The sequence below is a fragment of the Carcharhinus amblyrhynchos genome, chromosome 24, assembly GCF_965287045.1.
Source record: "Carcharhinus amblyrhynchos chromosome 24, sCarAmb.v2.hapA, whole genome shotgun sequence".
NCBI lineage: Eukaryota > Metazoa > Chordata > Chondrichthyes > Carcharhiniformes > Carcharhinidae > Carcharhinus > Carcharhinus amblyrhynchos.
In genome coordinates this window covers 26,796,594-26,819,419 of record NC_137347.1, presented here as the reverse complement: position 1 = coordinate 26,819,419, position 22,826 = coordinate 26,796,594, and the positions used below count along the sequence as shown (strand labels likewise).

Sequence of the window (22,826 nt, the reverse complement as noted above, 5' to 3'; positions counted from 1 at the left end):
TGGCTTCATGTTGTTGCACAGCTCCTTGACAAGGAGAATGAATCACCTCTTCTCGGGTTCAGTGGGTTCTGAGGTGGCTGTTAAGTCCAGTGCACAAATTGCAAGTCTACCCCAATGTGAGGCTTGGTGCTGGAAGGCTCAGTTAGATGGGTTGTCAGAAGGTTTGTGCGCTCTCTCCAACGCCTCGACTTCACCTTCGCGTGTTCCCAACAAAGCATCCCGATGTGTTTGGTGCCTTCCTGAAAGAATCGCCTCCATTTTGGCCAGTCAGAAATTCGGTCGGGGGGGTGTTGTTTGATCTCTTCGGGAACGGTTTAAGGACATCACTAAAGCAATTCCGTTGTCCTCCTTGATAAAAGCAAATTACTGCGGATGCTGGAATCTGAAACCAAAAGAGAAAATGCTGGAAAATCTCAGCAGGTCTGACAGCATCTGTAAGGAGAAAGAAGAGCTGATATTTTGAGCCCAGATGACCCTTTGTCAAAGCTTCAGCAGATGCTGCCAGACCTGCTGAGATTTCCTAGCATTTTCTCTTTTGGTTCCACTGTCCTCCTGGGAGTTTCTTTCCACAGCTGGATTCCAAGTAGAGCAGTTCATCTGGAACTCTGGTGTCACGCACACAAATGACATGTCCGTCCCGGAGCTGGTTTTGACTGATTAGCACCTTGGTGATTGGCATCTTGGGTTTGGGAGAGGATGCCAGTGGATTTGGCGGATCTCACAAAGGCATTGGCTTAATTAGGAAGAAACGCAGCCCTCCCTCAGGACTGCATCCCTGTGTCAGATCAGATCTTGTGTCTATGTCCTGGAGTGGGGCTTGAATATAAGAACATCAGAACTAAGAGTGGGAGTTGGCAATTCAGCCTTTCAAGCCTGCTCCACCATTCATAAGCTGATCTTGCCTCAGCCTCAACTCCACTTTCCTGCCCATTCCCCATAACCCTTCAACCCATTACTAATTAAAAATCTGTCTAGCTCCTCCTTGAATTTACTTAATGTCTCGGCATCCACCATGCTCTGGCGTAGTGAATTCCAGAGTCATGATCCTTTGTGAGAAGTAATTTCTCCTAATCTCTGTTTTGAATCTGCCCCCCCTTATCCTAAAACTATGACTTTTCATTCTAGAACGTCCAACAAGGGGAAACATCCACTCTACGCCTACCCTGTCAATCTTCTTTAACATCTTATATACCTCAGTTAGATCTCATCATTCTTCTAATCTGCAAAGAATGTAGGCCCAAACTGCTCAATCTTTCTGCATAAAGCAAATCCCTCACTCTGGAATTAACCAAGTAAATTATGACTTCTGATTCACAGAGAATGGTGCTATCCAATGAGCCACATGTTCATTGAGCCACATGTCCAATTGCCAAAAATTGTACTGTGCACTCCAGAACCTGCAGTGCACAACAGGAGGGAATATGCAGACAGTTGACAGTTTCACAAAAACTCAAGAAGGAAAGCTTCTGAAATACTAAAAACTAAAAGCTGAAAATGCACTTTCTTTCCATCATCATTTGCAGCGCACAATAAAGTCCAACATGCAGAATTCAGCACACAAAGATTAATAAGAGATAGCCGGAGAGGTTCAGACTTACTGTACATCCGGTCTTAATTGTGGGTCATGCCCCTAAATCACCAGGCAGATAGTATTCAACCAATGCTACTCGTTCCTGTGAGGCTGCCATTGAATAATTACAACGTGTATTGTCTGCAGAATTTCCCAGGAACAGGCTTCCAGTTATTTCTTAATATAACACTGCATCTTGTATGAATATCATCAAGAGTCAAGGTCCTGGAGCATAGCAACGACTGGTCTCTACATCAACCTCAGCAGCAAAAATAAATCCAGAGGAAGCTACCTCTGGACCAAAACTTAAAAGCTGAACAGTTACTATAAATAACTGCAGACAACAGGAAGCAACTGAAGAGTAGTGACCTGATCACACGGAAGTGGGGATCAAACACTAACTGGTGTTACCTGTCTTCCTTACACTCCAAGTCTACACTCTACACCAATCCCTCTTGAAAATAATGGTATGGAGTTAGAAACTGAGCAGGTGGAGCATCACAGCTTAGGCATTTAAGGGGATGTGATGGCCTAGTGGTATTATTGCCAGACTATTAACCCATGCATTCAGCTAATGTTCTGGGGTTCAAATCCTGCCATAGCAGATAGTCAAATTTGAATTCAATTTTTTAAAAAATATCTGGAATTAAGAATCTACTGATGACCATGAAACCATTGTCGATTGTTGGAAAAACCCAACTGGTTCAATAATGTCCTTCAGGGAAGGAAATCCACTGACCGTACCCAGTCTACTCCAAAGCCACAGCAATGTGGCTGACTCTCAACTGTCCTCCAAGGGCAACTAGGAATGGACAATAAATGCTGGCCAGTCAGTGACACCCATGTCCCATAAATGAATTTTTAAAAAAACTCAGATTCACTCATGCTGCCAAACAGCCTCTTACAACATTCACACAGATTTTACTGAATGGATGTAGAAATAAAACAGTATAAAGAAATACATTGCATTTAAGTAGCACCTTTGATACAGCAAAACATCCTGCTATGTTCCACCAGGATGTAATTGAACAATATTTTATTGAGGCGGATGACCAAATGTTTGACCAAAGAGGTAAGTTTGAAGGAGAGTCTTAGAAAGGAGAGAAAGGGGGAGAAGCTGAGAGGTTTTGGAGAGGGATCCCAGAATGTGAGGCTTGGCAGCTGAAGACAGGACCCTCCAATTGTGGAGTGATGGGGATGCACCTGAAGCCAGAACCAGAGGAGGGCCGAGACCTTGGAGGGTTGTCAGACTGGAAGACGTGACAGAAATAGGGAGGGAGGAGGGCATCCAAGAATCAAAGGGAGGAGGTTTTCAAGGTGAAGAATATTATAACGGAGGGATTGCAGGTCAGCCAGCACAGGCACAACAGGTGAACAGGAGTCGGTATGAGTTAGAATACAGACAACAAATCAGCACAAGTTTACTTAGGGTAAAAGATGGGAGGCCCACAGAGATCTTTGGAGTGACCAAAAACTGAAGCTTGTTCATTCTACTCATGAAATGTTCATGAAAGCAGCGCCAGAGAGATGTCCTGAACTAGTTTCAATCACCTTAAGTGGGGTGGTGTTAAGCTCTACCCCGAACTTTCTCCGGAAGCTTGACTAGCAATCAGTGAACGTTTTTGAAACTCATGGGGCGATTGAGGGTGAGCTGCTGTTTTCACCAGGCTAGTGGTAGAATGCTGCAAATTGCACAGTGTCCTGTTCCAATTTGCAAGTCTTCTCCTCGTCACAACAACACCGGGAAACCCACCATTATTTCAGCCGCTAAGACCTGGGCCAGTCTATTTCTGCCGGCAGTAACCTGGAGCACCCAAAACAGGCACTTGGTCAAGTCAATGATTAAAGAGAGGGCAGGTGCTGGCCAGCCCGCACTGACTGCTCTAGAGAAGCCGAGGAATGTCATCACCCGCTCATTTCTCTTCTATTGATCTGATAAGCGTGTGTGTGATAATGTATTGCATTTCAGGAAGAGTTTAAAAATAGCTGATAGGAAATGGTCTCTGACTGAGGATCAGCCACAGGTATAACGAACGCCCACCAGTTAGTGAGTATAAACAGGAAACTGGTTCACAGACAGTGGGTAAAAATAGATTGCACAAACTCAGCTTGAAAATGACGACGAAACACCGTGGCTTCAGTCTTCCGGCTGTGTCACTTTTTTTTTCCATTAAGAAAGCTCAAATGAGTGAAAAAGAAGGGCAAAATTTGTAAAGCCACATATGACCCAGAATAGGAAACGCATCACATTAAAGATGTGTACACTTCTGTTTTCACTCATTGCCCGCGCTGCTCAGTATTGTTCGTCTCATTTATTGAAAGGGCGCGTTAAAATTTGCATGAGGAGCAGTGAACGGTAATGAGTCTTCAGGGCAAATCTGACTGTCTGGCGAAGTACTGAAAGTTCACCCTGATGAGCATTATTGTTGCTGAATGTGTGGGGTGAATGGTGGGGGTGGGGGTTGATGTTCCTATTGAGAAATGTTAGTCCATGAGATTCTCCAACAGATACCACCTCACCCCTCCTGGGCATCCATGAGATGATGCAAGACCAGTTGTGAAGTCAGGAGACCAAACTGTTGTCTTCAGCTAGTCACAGAATTAGAGAACCACTGAACAATACAAGGCGGAAGAAGGCCATTCAGCCCATCATGCCTGTTACAGCACTTTGCGAGACCTAGCTCATTCCCCTGCTCTTTTCTCAAAGCAAGAAGTCTGACAACACCAGGTTTAAGTCCAACCGATTTATTTGATAGTAAACCCACAAGCTTTTGAGGTTCCTGACTTCGTCAGATGACTTCTTACTGTGTTTATCCCAGTCCAACGCTGGCATCTCCACATCATGACTTTTCTCAAAGTCCAGCCAATATTTGCTTGTTGGGTATTTATCCAATTCCCTTGAGAAAGTTATTATTGAGTCTGCTTCCAGCCTTTCAGTCTGGGCATTACAGCTGACTGGGGGCACTGGCGGTGAGAGCAGCACAGTGGGCTAGGAGATGTGAGCAGGAGCCATGTCACGGGTTTCCTGCAGAGCGCCACAGTTCCTGTGTGTCTCCAGTCACTGAATTTCCACCGTCCTCAGATCCGCGCCAGAAATTGGCATGGAGTTGATTTGAGTGTCATTAGCTGGCCTGGGACTGAAGGTGGGACAGGGCCTACAGAGGGTGGGGACTCTGATGGGGGAGATCGGTGGGATTGGGGGGGATCCCGCTGCCATTCTGCAATTTGGATCAGTGACAAAGAGAGGAAAGAGCTGATTGGGGCTGTCTATTGGAGGGAGGAGGGGAGGGGGGAGGGTCCACCTGTTGGGAGGGTTTGGGCTACGGGGTGAGTCTCAGAACTGTGGGGCGGGGGAGGGTTCAGGGAGATTGGGACTGCCAGGGGGCAAAGATCGAGATTGGGGGGGGGAGGGGTCACATGGCTAGCGACACGGGGTCATGGGGCTGGCCAGCAGTCAAGAGACTGGCAGTGTGGGTCTACTGCACACATGCTAATCTCCGCTATGACAGATCGGCACAGGGGCCCACTCCGTGCTATGCTGCTGGCCTCTTCAGGATTTTTAGCCCTGATTTTTAACGAGATTCAGACTGAAGCACTCTGTGGTGCACAGAGTGTGGGAGATTCATTTTGAAAATCCCGCTGAGAAAAAGCGGTGGGATTTGCACCAATTCAGCACACAGGATTTTATGAGGAGAGTTCCACCCCCTGTGTTCAAACTTCTTGCCTCATCTCCCCTCTGGTAATTCTATTAATTACCTCAGATCCATGTCCCGTAATTACTGACTCCCCCCCCCTCTCATGACTGGAATTTCTAGCACTGTAACATTACCACTTTCTCCAACGGAACATTGAAATCTGGAATGACCGGCAGAAAAATTGCTGAGATGGGGATCAACTTAAAATTTCAAAATGAAGATCGATAAGGTTTTTGTTCGGCAAGGGGGTTAAAGGATTAGAGAACTGAGATGGGAAACAGAGGGGCTGATTGGCCCATTCGCATTCCTGAGTTACAGTGACCCTTTATCATTGACTCACCAAAACCGGAGGTCAACAATTCCAAGAGCGAGAGGGAGGGAAATTGGGAAAAATTGTCTCACAGGAACCGTTGTTTACTCAAGTTTTATCTCTCTTCTAGTGTGAAGCTTGGGTAAAGATTTAAAGAGCAAATCATTTTTTTAATAAAGCCGCAGTTAGTGTAGGCCTGTCAGGACTCTGTCATTGAACACAGACACTTTTTTTGTCACGTTCACATTGTTATTGCTCACATTCAACCTGAAAAGAATCTCTATTCAGGTTCGAAAGCGTTGACAAAGGCTAAGTGCTGCAGAACTGGGCCCTTTGAGAATGTGACAGAAAACGCAAGAAAAGATGGATAGTGAGGAAATCGGGAAGCGTGATGCAAATCCTGCTAATTAAGTGGATTCTTTATTTTTCCAAAAGATTTCGAAAAGACCACGCTTGAAAAGGTGGCATGACCTGACACATCATACTGGAGCTCACCAAGCCAAGTATTACCACAAAAGAAAGTTACACTTTAATGCAAAATTAGGCCAAAGGTGGTGCCGGTATTTTACGGCAAAAACAAATGAAACTATTCATCTCTGTTAATGTGCGAAGGAGGTTCGGGTTCAGAAGTGCAAGCGTTCCATTTGGATGCCACCTTTCTGAGCTGTTTTCAGGCCTGGGCTGGGGTCTACCAAGAAGCTTGGGGATGCAGCTGTGACCTTTGCCTCGCAACACAATATTCGCCAACTTTTTAAAGCGTTTCACCTTCTGGATTTATTACACAATGATTAAAGAAATCTGCTTCTTTGATGAAAAATACATACTATTGTCAGGATTTTTACAGACATGTCTCATTGCAAATTGACATTTACTCTTTGACCTTGAGATCCGCCAAACTGAACTATGGAATGAAGGTCAAAGGTCAGCTACGTCACAGCACACCCACCAAATCACACAACAGTGAGCATTTTTTCTTAAAAGCACACAATTTTCTTCAGCAAATTGTAAGCTCACTCATCAAAACTGGTTTTATAATTTCATTGCAAAGTTTGCTGAGAAAATATTTCTCCACTGAGTGGATTCAAAACACACTGTGCAATAAAATGATAGTGCAGAATCAGTTATCTTCATTTGCACTGTTACAGGACAAGACCAGTGCCAACTGCCATTTTTCATTATCACAAATAAGACTAATAAAAAGTGCGGCAGCAGTTATAAACCCAATAGGCAACACCTGAGGAAGAAAGGTTGGCACATGAACATTCAGAATACACATACAATTTGCTGCGGGAGATTCACTCACCTGTTACCAGCTTATTAGCTAAAGATCTTTTTTTAATGCATTCGTTCATGGGAAGTGGGCTACTGCCGATCCTTAATTGCCCTTGAGAAAATGGTGGTGAACTGCTACCTCAAGCCGCTGCAGTCTATGTGGTGCAGGCACACACCCATGGTGTGGTTACGGAGGGAATTCCAGGATTTTGACCCAATGACTGTGAAGGAACAGCAAGTCAGGATGCTGCGTGGCTCAGAGGACTGAGTGAGGCTCAGAGTGACTGTTCCAAGTCAGGAGGGTGCGTGGCTCAGAGGAGAACTTGCAGGTGGTGGTGCTCCTCTGCATCTGCTACCCTTCTGGGTAGTGCAGGATGTCAGGTTGGAAGGTGCTGTCGAAGAGGCCTTGATGAGTTTTTGCAGTGCATCTTGTAGATAGCACACACTGCTTTGACTATGTGTCAGTGGTGAAAGGAATTAACTTGAAGGTGCTGGATTGGGTACCAATCGAGCAGACTGTTTCGTTTAGGATGCTGTGAAGCTTCTTGATTGTTGTTGGAGCTGCACTAATTTAAATAGGTGGAGAATATTCCATCACACTCCTTATTTGTGCCTTATAGATGATGGACAAGCTTTAGGGAGTCAGGAAGTGAATTATTCGTGCAGGATTCCTAGCATCTGACCTGCTCTTGTATTTATTTTGCTAGTCCAGTTCAGTTTCTGATCAATTGTAATACCTAGGGTGTTGATGCGGAGGTGGATTCAACAATGACAATGCCATTGAATGTTCAGGAGAGATGGTTGGATTCACTCTTGCTGGAGATGGTCATTGCCTGGCACTTGTGGGCATGAATGTCACTTATCAGCCCAAGCCTGAATGTTGTCTGAATCTTGCCGAATATGGACACAAACTGGAGAGTCAGAAATGGGACTGGACATAGTGCAATACTCAGTAAAACATTCACACTTCCAATCTTATGTTGGCAGGAAGGTTATTGATGAAGCAGCTTTGGTTCAATGGGTATCATTCACATCACTAATCTGAAATTGAGTTATCCCTAAAACCAATATCTGTCCCACAAAAAACATCACCAGACAAAACCTGGTCGTTATCATTTTATCGAAGGATCACCACACCTCAGGCACAGGGCCTTCATCTCAGCTGGGAATTGAACCCCCACCATTCATGTTGCTCTGAATCACTAACCTGCCATCCAGTCAACTGAGTTCACCCACTCTGTTACTTGTATTACACACAAAACACAGAAAATGCTGGAAAAAAACCAGCAGGTCCAACAGCATCTGTGGATCGAGAATAGAGCTAACATTTTGAGTCAGGCCTACCCTTCAACAGAGGGCTTATACTCCATGTACTCTGCTACTATCAATTTTATATGTTTTGGTTGTGGTTGAAATAAACTGGAAGATCATTGGATTGTTTCCCAATTCCCAATTGCCTGGGATCGTTTTTGGTGCAGCTCGATGGGCCGAATGGCCTTCTTCTGCGCTGTAGGGATTCAATGATTCTGTGATTTTCTTCGCCAATTTCCAATGAGCTTTTATTTTTATCCCACCCTTTTCCTGACAGTTTACTCGTTATCAGAAAGTTCCAATTGTTCAAAAATTCTCTGGCAGTAATGAATGAATAAAGATGGAGCATAATAATCAATGGTCAGCAAAAGATACATTTATCTTCAATCCCAAATTAGGTAATTTGTTAAGGTGTACTCTCACAGGTCTTTGTAAAGTCACCTACCTAACTTGATTCCAACAGATCCACATCACACAGCAGGATCTGGGTTCTCTACACTGCTCTAATCAGCCAGCAGATATCTAGATGTGATTTATTGTGAGTCTATGATTGTCACGATGGGGTAAGAGGCCTCTGTATTCAAGAGAAGAGCCGCCTCATAATTGCTAATCTCCAAGAACCTGCCTGAGCAAACATTTGGTGCAAAAGCAGCGTACCCTCCTATGTAAAGTCATCGTAAATTGTTGTCAAGGAGCTCCCTAATCTTCAACCTGAATTTTTCCCTTCTACTAAGAGGTGATGGTTGCCTCAACTAAAAACTATTATTGTTCCTTGTGTTTAAAAACATAAGAAAAATTCATAGAATCCCTACAGTGCAGAAGGAGTCCATTGTATTTGCACCCACTCTCCGAAAGAGCACACCACCACGCTTCCCCCCCCACCCCCCCGCAACGCCCATGCATTTACCATGGCTAATCCACCTAACCCTACACATCTTTGGACTGTTTTGAGGAAACCAGAAGAAGCCCACACAGACACGGAGAGAATGTGCAAACTCCACAAGATACCCAAGACTGGGATTGAACCCTGGTCTCCAGCACTGTGAGGCAACAGGGCTAACCACTGTGCCAGCATGCCACCCAAAATTATCTACTTCGCCTTTCTATGCTGTCATGATTTGAAAGAGTTGTACGGATGCATTGGTGGGATTTTTCGGCTGCCCTTGCCCTAAAATTGAAAAATCCTGCTCGAGGTCAACAGATTACTTCAGATTAGGTGAAAAGAAAATCTCATTTTGCTTTACTTCAACAGTGTCTCCACTTGTTAAGAGGAATGTCAGAAGAACTTTTCCCCTCCTTCCTTTCCATGGCCCATTCCCAGCCTGCAAATGATTCCCATGGCCAGCAGGATGGGAAAATTCCGCCCCCCCCCCCCCCCCCCCCCGTCTTCTCACGTTACTCATTAAAATCTTACTTTTAAACATTTGCGCTATTTCCAGTGGCTCCACTTACTGAAAATCTTCAATTATGTTCTGATCTTTCAAATAATTGGGAGTTACATCTTTTGCTGCACTGCATCCGTTTTGTATAAGATTATACAATTTGTATGCTGCTGAGACTGTGGGCTAGCTTTATGTAGATGGGAGAGGCAAATATAGACTTTTCTTTCTACAAAAGGGGCTTACGTTCCAAAGATGCCAACAACGGCATCTTTATTTTTATGATTCTCAATTACATCAAGCAACTGAGTCCCAGTCCCACACTGGCAACACAATCCACCTCAGACACTATTGCCACTGCTTTTCCACAATATGGGGGGGGGGGACGGATTGTCTCAGCTAGTTCACACGCTGTTCTGTCGTCCCTTGAGCTTGGAATTTTAATGCAAGCCAGACTAAAAATGGATTTTTAAAAAAATCCTCTCAGCAGGTCCTGGAGTTTGAGCAATTGTTAATGCACATGAGTTCACAGCACAAAACTGGCCAGAGATTAGCACAAATCAACAACCTGCTTCAGAGATCATCAGGCTGACAACTTTGGGAACTAGAAAGACTGCAGTGAAAGGCCCAAAGAGCAACAGCTCCCCCAACTTGCTTCAGGTAGAACCTGGCTAATCTGTACCTGTATCTGTACTTACATTGACTGGAGTTTAGAAAAGTGAGAGAGAGTCTCATTGAAACTTATAAAATTCTAACAGGGTTAGACAGGGTGGATTCAGAAATAATGTTCCCAATAGTGGGGGAGCCCAGAACTAGGGGTCATAGTTTGAGGATAAGGGGTAAACCTTTTAGAACTGAGGTGAAGAGAAATTTCTTCACCCAGAAAGTGGTGAATGTGTGGAATTCATTATCACCGAATGTAGTTGAGGCCAAAACATTGTCTGATTTCAAGAAGAAATTAGATATAGCTCTCGGGGCTACGAGATCAAGGGATATGGGAGGAAGGCGAGATCAGGATATTGAATTCGATGATTAGGCATAATCAAAATGAATTGGCAGAGCAGACTCAAAGGGCCTACTCCTGTTTCTGCCTTCTCCTCATATTCTTTGACCCCTCTTCTTAATAAATAAAAACTATTGATCTTGCTTTTGAAAGTTCCAACTGACCCCTCCACCTCGGGAAGGACTGAAAAAGTTCTTCCGACATCCCTCCTAATGGCTGGGCACACTGTTGGACTAAAGCTGAATGAGATTTCCTCTTCACCTAACCTGGAGTAACCCTGGCTAACAACAGTGGCATGACTGTTCCATTCCCTGGAAGAACACGCTTTAAAAAAGTAAAGCCAAAAAAGCTGATGGACTCATGGAAGGAATTGCAGAGCCTGGAAACATTTCTGGGATGTTCCCAATTCTAATCACTCCCCAGGTGCTGGTGAGGTTTTCAACAGCCTGAGCTCTAAGCTCTGGAATGTGCTTCCTAAGCCTCACAATCTATCTCCTCTCCATTAACATGTTCCCAGGACCAACCTCTTTGCTCAAGCGTTTTTTGTCCTATTATCTCTTTATGTGACTCGGTGTCAAATTCTGTCTGATCGTGTGCCAAGTTATCATCTTGGAATGTCTAATCACTTTAGAGGCGCTACATAAATGCAAGTTCTTTTGGGTCTGGGTGCATCACCTTCATTGTACTAATCGTCGCGGCAGCAAATGTAGAAAAGTTCACAAAATGGGCAGCATGGTGGCACAGTGTTTAGCACCGGAGACCTAGGTTCGATTCCCAGCTTGGGTCACTGCCTGTGTGGAGTTTGCACATTCTCCCCGTATCTGCGTGGGTTTCCTCCGGGTGCTCCGGTTTTCTCCCACAGTCCAAAATGTGCATATTAGGTGGATTGGCCATGCTAAATTGCCCCTTAATGTCAGGGCGATTAGCTAGGGTGGATACGAGGGGCTATGGGGGGGCTAGGGCCTGAGTGGGATTGTGGTTGGTGCCGGATGGCCTCCTTCTGCACTGAAGGGATTCTGTGATTCTAAAATGCTGCTCCAACTCAGAAGAAACCAAAGCCTTAGATGTCATGTCCACTTTCGCTGGCCCTCACACTCTGTGCATGCTGCATAAGAAAGGGTGACACATAGGGACTCTTTTGCAATCATCAGGCTTCAGATTTGCTGAGGCAAGGCTTGAAATTCCAACAAAAATCGATCTTATCGAGGGGGAGCTTGCTTTGAACTGAATGGGTTTCTAAACACAGAAGAACAAGGGCTTATCTTTTCCTCAGTATGACTGTCACTGAAATAACCCAAAAGACTTATCCAATTTAAGGGTTCATGTGGTGGGAGGGAAGGGTCGGGTGTTTGATGCGCCCAGTTTGTGGTTGTCTCTTATTTGAAATGAGACTTGTGACTCATTTAAACCTGAAACGTGTGGATTTCCTTTGCACCCAACCACCGGATGGTGACCTGTTATTGTGATTTGTTTTTCCAAGGTTGTGTTTTTTCTAACATGTTTGAACTATCGCAAGGGGAAATTTGAACTCAGCATTATTCTCCGGCCCAGCTTGCATGCCTGCACGCCTCAAGATCTCCTCACTTAAAATCACCCATTGACGACTGAAGGCACTGTCAAATTAACAAATTAACATTAACACCGGCATCTCCATATCATGGACTTGAAAAGCACAGAATTCTTCAAAGATTGTAGCGAAGGAGCAAATTTGAGATAGGGAGGGCTGGGCCATAGAGGAATCTGAACACAGAAGTGAGAATTTTACATTTGAAGCATCTCTAGACTGAGAGCTAATGTAAGTCAGCATACACAAGGGTATGGTAAGGATGACAGAATTATTAGTCAGCTTTCACGGAAGTGTTATTGTGACATGGGACATCTTCATTTAAAAGACGGTAACAGTTGTACGCATAGGAAGACCATAAGAATTTTTCTTTTATTCATGGGATGTGGGCATCGCTGACTGGGCCAGCCTTCATTGTCCACTTCTCATTACCCTTGAACTAAGTGTCTTGTCAGGCCATTTCAGAGCGCATTTCTTCATGAGTCAACTACATTGCTATGGATCAGAAGTCACATGCAGGCTAGACCAGGTAAGGACAGCAGATTTTCTTTAGTCTTTACAGCGATCAACAATGGTTTCATGTTGAATTCAAATTTCACCATCTGCCATTATGGGATCCAAACCCAGATGCCTGGGTATTACCCTGGGTCTCTGGATTACTAGTCCAATGACAATGCCACCTTGCCACGATGATTAAACAAACAATAGTACACATTTGGAGAAACTTGATTTGTTCTCACTGGAGCGACGGAGGTTGAGGAGAGACCTGATAGAAGTCTACAAGATTATGAAAGGTATGGACAGAGTGGATAGTCAGAAGCTTTCTTCCAGGGCAGAAGAGTCAATTACCAGGGAGCATAGGTTTAAGGCACAAAGGGCAAGGTTTAAGTACTGTGTGCAGTTTTGGGCGCCGTACTTACGCAAGGATATTTTGGCCTTGGAGGGAATGCAGAGGAGGTTTACTAGGCTGATACCGGAGTTGAGGGGGTTGAGCTATGAGGAGAGGCTGAATAAATTAGGCTTGTACTCGTTAGAGTTTAGAAGAATGAGGGGAGATCTCATTGAGACGTATAAGATGATGAATGGGATGGATAGGATAGAGGTGGAGAGACTCTTCCTGCTCAGAAAGGACAGTAGGACTAGGGGGCACAGCCTCAAGATAAAGGGGGGGCGGTTTAGAATGGAGTTGAGGAGGAACTTCTTCACTCAAAGGGTGGTGAATCTCTGGAATTCTCTGCCCGTTGACGTGGTGGAGGCTACCTCGCTAAATATTTTTAAGACGCGGGTTGATGGGTTTTTGATAAGAGAGGGGATTAAGGGTTATGGGGAGAGGGAGGGAATGTGGAACTGAGCCACGACAGATCAGCCATGATCTTATTGAATGGCGGGGCAGGCTCGAAGGGCTGGATGGCCTACTCCTGCTCCTATTTCTTATGTTCTTATGTAAAGGAGATGTACGAGGCAAGTTTTTTTTTACCTAGAGGGCGGTGGGTGCCTAGAGCTCGCTGCAGGAGGAAGTAGCGGAATTGGATAGTGACTTTTAAAGGGTGTCTGGACAAATACCTGAATAGGATGGGACTATAAGGATATGGTCCCTGGAAGGGTAAGGGCAGCATTGTAGGTGCAGGCTTGGAGGGCCAAGGGGCCTGTTCCTGTGCTGTAATGTTCTTTGTTCTTCTTTGTTCTCTATCCTAGCTTATGACCTGCACTTGTGGCCACAGTTTCTCACATTATGGTGTCAGGCACAATTTACGCTGCAAAAGAGTTGGATGGCATGTTCCATTAGACGCCTCCTGTTTTTATATTGAGAACCTGAGTTCTAATCCAGCCCACATTTTCTTGTTCTCAGATCTGGGGGGGATTTGAACAATTTCAATTCCACCTCTAGCGACAGATGACCACAACAGCGTTAGTGGACAATCTCACTCAGTAAGATCACAGGATGGCTAGTATGGAAAATGTCATGCTGGTGCAGCAGGCTGCGGTGTTGACAGTGTACGTGGAATTCTATTCTCCATTTAGCTTCATTGTACCTGATCTTTGGGGGCGTTGGGGGGGAGGGGGCTGGGTGATGCTGAACAGTTCCACCACCAGTTCTAACATTCCTCACATTGGTGAGCATAAAAATCATTTTCAAAAAACTACGCCCTGCTGTTATTTGGAGGAGCTGGATGGTTCTCTTTCAAGTAGGGGAGATTAAAGGGAGATTTAATACAGGGTTCAAAACTATGAGGGTTTTTTTTGTGTCAGGTAGATAGGGTAAACCTGTTTCCAAAAGTGATGAGAGGAACACAGATTTTACATTATTTGGCAAAAGTGCCAGGAGGGAAATAAGAAGAAATTATTTTTACACAGTGAGTTGTTACAATGTGAGTTGGGATCTAAAGGCTGGTGGAGGCAGATTTAGGTGTTACTTGTAGAATTGGATAAATACTTGAAAAGGAACAATTTGAAGGGCTACTGGGAAAGAGCAGGGAAATATGATTAATTTGATAACTCTTCACACAGTTGGCACAGACTCGATGAACTCAATGGCGTCAATCTGTACTGAATGGTTCCACATTGAGATATACCACCCTTATAGATATTGAAGAGTATTGCACATTGATATGGTAATAGTGATAGTGAAATTGAGATGCATTTTTTTTGTGCTTAACGGAAGCATTTACAAATTCAGCTTATTCTAAAGGCAGTTGGTATGTTTGGTGGGAATACAGCTTAGATAATGGGAGAACAGGATAATTACTGTGACCTTGCGAGTGGTTATAAGAACATAAGAAATAGGAGCAGGAGTAGGCCGTCTAGCCCTTCGAGCCTGCCCCGCCATTCAATAAGATCATGGCTGATCTGTCGTGGCTCAGTTCCACATTCCCGCCCTCTCCCCATAACCCTTAATCCCCTCTCTTATCAAAAACCCATCAACCCGTGTCTTAAAAATATTTAGCGAGGTAGCCTCCACCTCAACGGGCAGCGAATTCCAGAGATTCACCACCCTTTGAGTGAAGAAGTTCTTCCTCAACTCCGTTCTAAACCGCCCCCCCTTTATCTTGAGGCTGTGCCCCCTAGTCCTACTGTCCTTTCTGAGCGGGAAGAGTCTCTCCACCTCTATCCTATCCATCCCATTCATCATCTTATACGTCTCAATGAGATCTCCCCTCATTCTTCTAAACTCTAACGAGTACAAGCCTAGTCTATTCAGCCTCTCCTCATAGCTCAACCCCCTCAACTCCGGTATCAGCCTAGTAAACCTCCTCTGCACTCCCTCTAAGGCCAAAATATCCTTGCGTAAGTACGGCGCCCAAAACTGCACACAGTACTCCAGCTGCGGCCTCACCAGTGCCCTATACAGCCGCAGCAAGACCTCCCTACTTTTATATTCAATCCCCCTCGCTATGAAGGCCAGCATCCCATTTGCCTTTCTGACCACCTGCTGTACCTGCAAGCTGGGTTTATGGACTTAACTTCCCTGAGATTTTGGATTAGAGTAATTGACAGGGTCATATGATGGTGTGGTTAATGTGCATAGGCAGGTCTGTAGCAGAGAGCAAAGGCTTTTGCAAAAAGCAGTTAGTTGCAGCTGAAGCCCGATTGAAGTTTGAAGGCTTTTGCAGGTTTCTGGAACTCTGAAACTCTGGTTCTCTTGAAAGCTTCAAGACTATCCATACTCATTATAACAAGTATATTTACGGTTGCTAACTGTATTTCAAGTGGCATTTAAGTCTGTAAGAGGAATGTTGCTTATTTAGAATTGAAACAGTGATAATTTAGAAATTAAAATTGTTCTTTCATTTTTAAATATTGTTCAACTGTTGATAGTTAAATTGCTTCATTTGTTAGAGTCATATTTAAACTGTGTTATTAAATAAAGCTTGTTTTACTCTAAAAAAAATCCCTAATATGTCAGTGGAAGGAAGTATCCTTTCCCCATATTTATGGCAAAATAGATAAGTGTTGGGCTGTCGTCTGGCTGCATAGTATACCTTGGGGTTCTGATCCTGGATCCTAATACATTACTGAATTTTCACAAAATAACTTTGGGTGAAAGATACCATTTAGCACTCATTCGCTAATCCACAGAGGAAACAGCAACCGAGAAATCCCATCAGCAAGCTACACCTGAGTAATTCAGGACTTGGTGAAGCTGGGATATAATGTTGTAAGCTTATATCCAACCTGCCGTACGTCCTTTGAATCATCCCTATCAGTGCCATGTTCACAAAGAGAGGTTCAGCGGAGACAGTGGGGGGTTTGCAGGTCATGGTGGGGGGAGGGGGAACTGCCTCTGCTGGGAGTTCCCACTTCCAAGGCCCATGTAATATTACTGTATCGAATTTATTGCCGATTAAACAGAATTTCATTTCACTGAAGGAAATCTATCAGTGGGTTTGAATGTTGCGTAAGATAAAGACACATGTGGCTGCACAATGTTGCCTGCTTGCAGAAATGCAGAAGACTTTTAGGCAGATGGTTGAAAAATCTTGAAACAGAAAATATATGTCCTGTACTTCGGAGTGTTGCACAAGGGGTGTCGTGGTAATGTCACTGGACAAATAAACTAGAGTCCAAGGCTAATGCTACAGGAGCAAGGTCTCAAATCCCACCATTGAAATTCAATTGATACATTTGGAATTGAAAGTTAGTCTCAGTGGTGGTAACTATCATTGCTTGTTGTTAAAAACCCAACTGGTTCATTGAGGGCCATCAGAAAATGCAGGCAATTTGATCCAGCATCAGATCAAGCTCAAGATCAGGTGCAATGCCTTATCTTGTCAGCTTGAGTCTTGTTTGTGTCTCTTGTGGGGACCATGAATTGGATTCAATTTAAATTTGAATTGGTTTTTGGAGCAAGCAAGGTATGGCTTAAGGGCTTGCCCTGTCCACTCTGCACACTGGCTTTGTAAGAAGGAAATAAAATAATTCAAAATGCATAAAATGACCTTTAGTCTGGTCCACACGTGATTCTAGATTCAGCCCAATGTGGTTAACTCATAATTGCCTCTTGCAATGGCCTAGCAAGACATTCAGGTTCAGGGCAATTACAGATGAGTAACAAGTGTAAGCCTTATTCCAGTAAATTAAACAAAAAGTAATGGCGATCATATAACTGTTGTCGAGTGTTGTTAAAAAAAAATTGCTTCACTAATGCCCTTCAGGGAAGGAAACTGCTATCTGGTCTGGCCCACGTATGACTTCAGACCCACAGCAGTGTGAGTGTCTCTTACCTACCCTTTGAAATGGCTTAGTTAGCTACTCAGTTCAAGGGCAATTGGGAATGTGCCTTGCCTACATCCCATTAATTTTTTTTTAAATCAGTGTGTTAAAAGCTGTGGAAGGGATTTCCAGATAAGACACCCTCCTCAGACGCTGCACCAGATATTAATAAGACATTCATCAACCGATTATGTGGGGAGTCTGATGGGTGACTTCCCAGTGTGCTACACTGGGCTTCTGTGGTCTCACCTACACTTGCATCACACCAGCAGGATAGACTGTGGCAATGAAGTTCCAAGATCTAGTGAAACAATGTAGTCATGGCCTTAGCACTTGGCTCAAAGTATGTGCTAGAACTCTCTTTGGCTTATAAGCCAAATCTCCCACTGAGGAAGATAAAGGGGTGTCATCCAAGGCATTGGTCTACACTGAGTGAATGCAGCTGACACTGGTGTCCAAGCTGACAATTTTATCAATTGTGCAGGGCAATGTCCTCTAAGCTGTATGGATGCACAGCAATCAGGAATGTGCCACAAAGGGAACAAACGGGATGTGCACAAAACAAAATCCCTTTACGAGGCACGAATGCAAAACCTAAAGGAACCGTGCCAGCCAGACACAGCTAACAGAAGTTACAGAACAGTGATGCAGAGCAGAGAAAATCTCATAGTATAAAGCAAGTGGAATATTTCCTGTCATTAAGCCTACATGGTGGTGGAGGGAACATGGAGTGGATGAAGGGGCAGTGGCAAGTGGGGAGGGGTTTGGTGGCGTTGCATAAATATAGAGATCAGAGAAGCACATAGCAAAAAGAGTGTGGTTATAACGTTTCAGATGGATTGGAGATGCACATTTCATGTATTCAGGACAGTCTTGGGCCCAATGGGGATCTCATTCAGCAGGCGAATTGGTGAGGAAAATCTGTTATTTCCACACGAAAGACCTGATGGAATCAAATTAATTGGTCACCGTTCATTCTTCCCTGGGATTGGGGCAATCCCACTCGCTGAGAACTGACAGCCAATTAGAGGCCGGCAGCCCCTCACTGCCATCGGAAACAGTGGCGGCTGCCGGTAATGCACCCACCCGAGGCCCAGGATCAATGTGGGACCCGGGTCAAAGAGTGAGGGTGGGCATAGAGTCACAAGGTGAGGTCACGGGTGTGGGGTAGGGGTAGCTGTGGGAGGAGAATAGGATGTTCCAGGGAGGGGATTTTAAGGGACCCCCTTCCTGATGCCAAGTCTCTTGATGAAAGATCCACCAGCCACCCCTCGCCTCCTATCCGTCAGGCAGGATTCTCACATTGGGCCTTTCCCAACTTAATTGGGGACAGTTTTTCCTATGCCAGAAACTGTTACGCATACTTGCGCCCAATTTTCCTGGACCCTACCATCGTGCCCACTAAGGTGGGCTTAATCTAATTCTTACTAAAATGTTTCAGAGCCAACAAGGGAATAAGCCAGGCTGGATGTCCTGATATGGAGCAAACTAGAATCAGTTAACAATCCAACAGTAATTTAATATCTTCCAAGTAGTGATCAGAATATCACTGAATCTGATCTAAACTTTGAAAGGAAAAAGATAGAATCACAACAGCAAGGTTTTGAATTTAATTAAAGCAAATTTTGAATGGATGAGGACTGAATTATCCACAGTAAACTGGGCTAAACAGTTCCTAGGTAATCCTATTAACAGGGGGAAGCACTCTAAGAAGTATCATTATCCCTAACAGGCAACGGTATTAGTGTAATTAAGAAATCATGGCCAACAAAATAAGGCAACAAAAAGCTTAGGCAAATACAGGGATTATCGGACTGGGAGTGCTATAAAAAGCAACAATGAGACACAAAGAAAGGAGCAAGAGATGCAAAAAAAAAGGCCTATCGAAAAAAAGCTTTCAAAGCGGTTTTCTGAATATGTTTAGAGAAATAGAGTAGGAAAAAAAGAGTGCAGATTCATTAAAGCAAGGCGTGGGGTAAATTATAATGGACAATAAGGAAAAGGCACACTTGTTGAATGAGTATTTTCACTGGGAAAAAGAGGATAAAATCCCAATGGCACCAAAGGACCTAAAAATAAGTCAATGGGTTTATTTTAGTGAGTTTAATACAAATAAAAAAAATGCTGATGGAGGAAGTAATAGGAATCGAGATAAATAAATCGTTAAGGCCTGATGGCTTCTGTCCCAAAGGTACTAAGAGAAATAGGTGAGTAATTACAGGTGCATTAGTCATAATTTCCCAAAGCACTCTGAATTCGGGAATTATACTTACACCTGTAAAATTGTGGATGCCATTCTGTTAGTTAAGAAGGGGAGAACCAGGTAAATACAGATCTGTCATTGCCATATCAAATGTAAGGACATTAGTGGAATCTCTTATCGGAGACAAATGGGATCTGATCAGAAAGGGTCAGCATAGGCTTGTCGGGGTAGGTCAGGTATGAAGAATCTACTTTAACTTGAAGAAGAGATTGCTAGCTAAGTGCATAGGAGTTTAGTAGGTTCGGGGATAATCCAACAGGCATTTAAAATGATAACTGAGATTCAATAATAGAGATATAGAGAAACAATTCCCAACATTGTTGCAGGTGGGTTTGCCAGTGCTGTTGGGAGGAGTTTAAACTAGATCAACACAGCGAAGGGACATAGAGCATTAGTAAAACAGGGACATGGCATACTATAGCAAAAGGTAGAGGAAGTTCCTTCCACCTTCTTCTAAGGGGAAAAAGATACAAAGGTCCAACGTTTCGAGTCTCGATGACCCTTCATCAGAGCTCTGACAAAGGATCACCTAGACTTGAAACATTGGCTCTGCTCTCTCCACAGAAGCTGTCAGACCTGCTGAGATTTTCCAGCATTTTTCTGTTCTTGTTTCAGATTCCAGCATCTGCACTATTTTGCATTTATCCTAGATTCAGCGTATTGTAGTCGATGCAGAATCAGTAGGCCTGAAATATGTGACTCTATACCACAACTTGGAATTTCTTTGCAAATTACGCTGCAGATCAGACCAAAGAAAAGGAAGATCTTGCATCATTCACATCTTGGAAATTCCCAACCCATGGCATAGCCAAAGAAATACTCTCAAATTGAAGTCATTTGTTCTGTAGTCAAAGACAATAGTCAATAAGGAGCAGCTAGGCTCAACAAAGATCATTCATTTTAGATAGCATTGTTTTCGGTTGGAATGTGGGCTAGGACACAAAGAAGTCCATACTCTTCTTCAGCTGCTCTCTGGGATCTTTACACATCAAAAGTCTTAGCCAAAAGATGGCTGTTATACAGGTTGCTATGATGGACCAAATCACTTTGGTTCACAGAGATATTAACAGCATGGCTTTATCCTACTTTTAGGGAGCTAGGTGTTGTGTCAATAGTAATAACCTGCTACAGGAAGTAGTAAATATCCCAAGGTGTTTCACAGGAGCACGGTTAGCAAACTTTGGCCATGAACCACATAAACAGGATTAGGCTATTGAGTTGGATGATCAATCATGAATGGCGAAGCAGGCCCGAAGGGCCAAATGACCTCCTCCTGCTCCTATCTTTTATGTTTCCGTAAGGACATGTTTGACAGACGGTGCAAAGCTTTGATCAGAAAGATAAGTTTTAAGGAGCAGCTTTAATGTGCGAGAGAGGTGGAGAAGTTTAATGAGGCAATTCCAGAGCTAAGAGTGTAGACCGCTGAAAGCAGGACCACCAATAGAGCAGCACTTGGGGGTGGCTGAATGAGAGACCAAGTGAAGGCTTATAGTCCAAGTAGGAGTCACGCAGAATGGCAGTAACCATCCACTGGACAAGATTTTCAGTGCAGGCTTTAAAACATTGGTGTCATGGTCAAATGGGGGTTCAGAATTTAAATAGCGCTCCTGAGAAAATTTTAAGTGAACAAATCTATATTTTAAAATAACTATTATTACAGAGCTTTTTATTTCAGCTACTGTTTCAGTCTAATTGTGCACTAACAAAACTGTGAGAAATATATTACAAGAGCTGCCAGATTTTGAAAATTCGATTTGTTTGATACATTACACGGGATGGCACGGTGGCATAGTGGTTAGCACAGCTGCCTCACAGTGCCAGGGACCCAGGTTCGATTCAAAGCTTGGGTTATTCTCTGCATGGAGTCTGCACGTTCTCCCTGTGTCTGTGTGGGTTTTCTCCAGGTGCTCTGGTTTCCTCCCACACTCCAAAGATGAGTTGGCCGTGCTAACTTGTCCCTCGGAGGAATATCTAGGGTAAATGCATGGGGTTATGGGGATAGGGATTGTGGTTGGTGCAGACTCGATGGGCCAAATGGCCTCCTTCTGCGCTGTAGGATTCTATGATTACACATTTTTTTTGAGAAATGCTACGTACCTTTATTTGAATATCCACACTTTTAGAAAATATTGTGCCACATTCAGAAATGTCAAGTGCCCACATCGGAAATTATATTTCAAACCAACAACAAAAGTAAATATAGGTCACATTCAGTCAACGGAATCAGCGCGCACGGTAAGCAAGAACGTTCTCAGTTTTAATATAACTGGTTTCAAACTTGGCTAAAGCTACGATGCACTCCTCAAATGTGTGACATGTCACCACACTTGGAAAGGTGGGGCTGGTGGGAAAGTAAAAAAGGGAGTATAACTCCTGCCACATTTCCATAACAGTTAGAAAGTGACGGGGCAGAGAATGGAGCATCGCTCTCAGTGGTCTGCTTATAAGGCAATAAACAGCATGGCTGAGAAAAACAGCAGCACTGTAGACAGCTCACCACCCATCAGTGTAGCTAACTGGTTCAAAAAATCATAGAAAGATAGAAGCTAGAAGCAGGAGTAGGCCATTCATTCTGATCATGGCTGATCACCAAATTCAATATCCTGATTCTACTGATACCACCATCAGTAATACTACTGATATCACTACTCCTGATAGTACTTCCCCATATCCCTTGATCCCATTAGTCTCAAGAGTTAATTTCTTGAAATCATGCAAGCTTTGGTCTCAACTACAATCTGTTATAATGAATTCCACATTCACCATCCTCAGGGTGAAGACATTTCTCCTCACCTCAGTTCTAAAAGGTTTTATCCCTTATCCTCAATGACCCTTGTTCTGGACTCCTCCACCGTTGGGAACATTCTTCTGAATCTGCCCTGTCTAACCCTGTTAGAATCTTATCAGTTTCTATAAGATTGCCTCTCACTCTTCTAAACACCAGTGAATATTATCCTAACCAACTTAGTCTCTTCTCATATGACAGAACTGCCACTCCAGGAAATCAGCCTGGTAAACCTTTGCTCCACTCCCACGATAGCAAGGACATCCTTCCTCAGATAAGGAAACCAAGGCTGCAATCGAAAGTCCAGGTGTGGCCTCACCGATGTCCTGTACAACTGTAGTAAAACATCCCTATTCCTGAACTCAAATCCTCTCGCTATGAAGGCTAACATACCATTTGCCTCCTTTACTGCCTGCTATGCTGTGCGCTTACTTTCAGCGACTGATGCAAGGTCTCGCTGAGT

At 43.9% G+C, this 22,826-nt stretch overlaps 1 protein-coding gene across 1 annotated transcript in view; it reads right to left on the bottom strand.

Moving 5' to 3' along the window:
• The window catches only part of LOC145358038 (transcription factor HIVEP3-like), a 397,799-nt gene that overhangs the window by 271,441 nt on the left and 103,532 nt on the right, over positions 1-22,826 (bottom strand). The gene's annotated exons all lie outside the window — the stretch shown is intronic.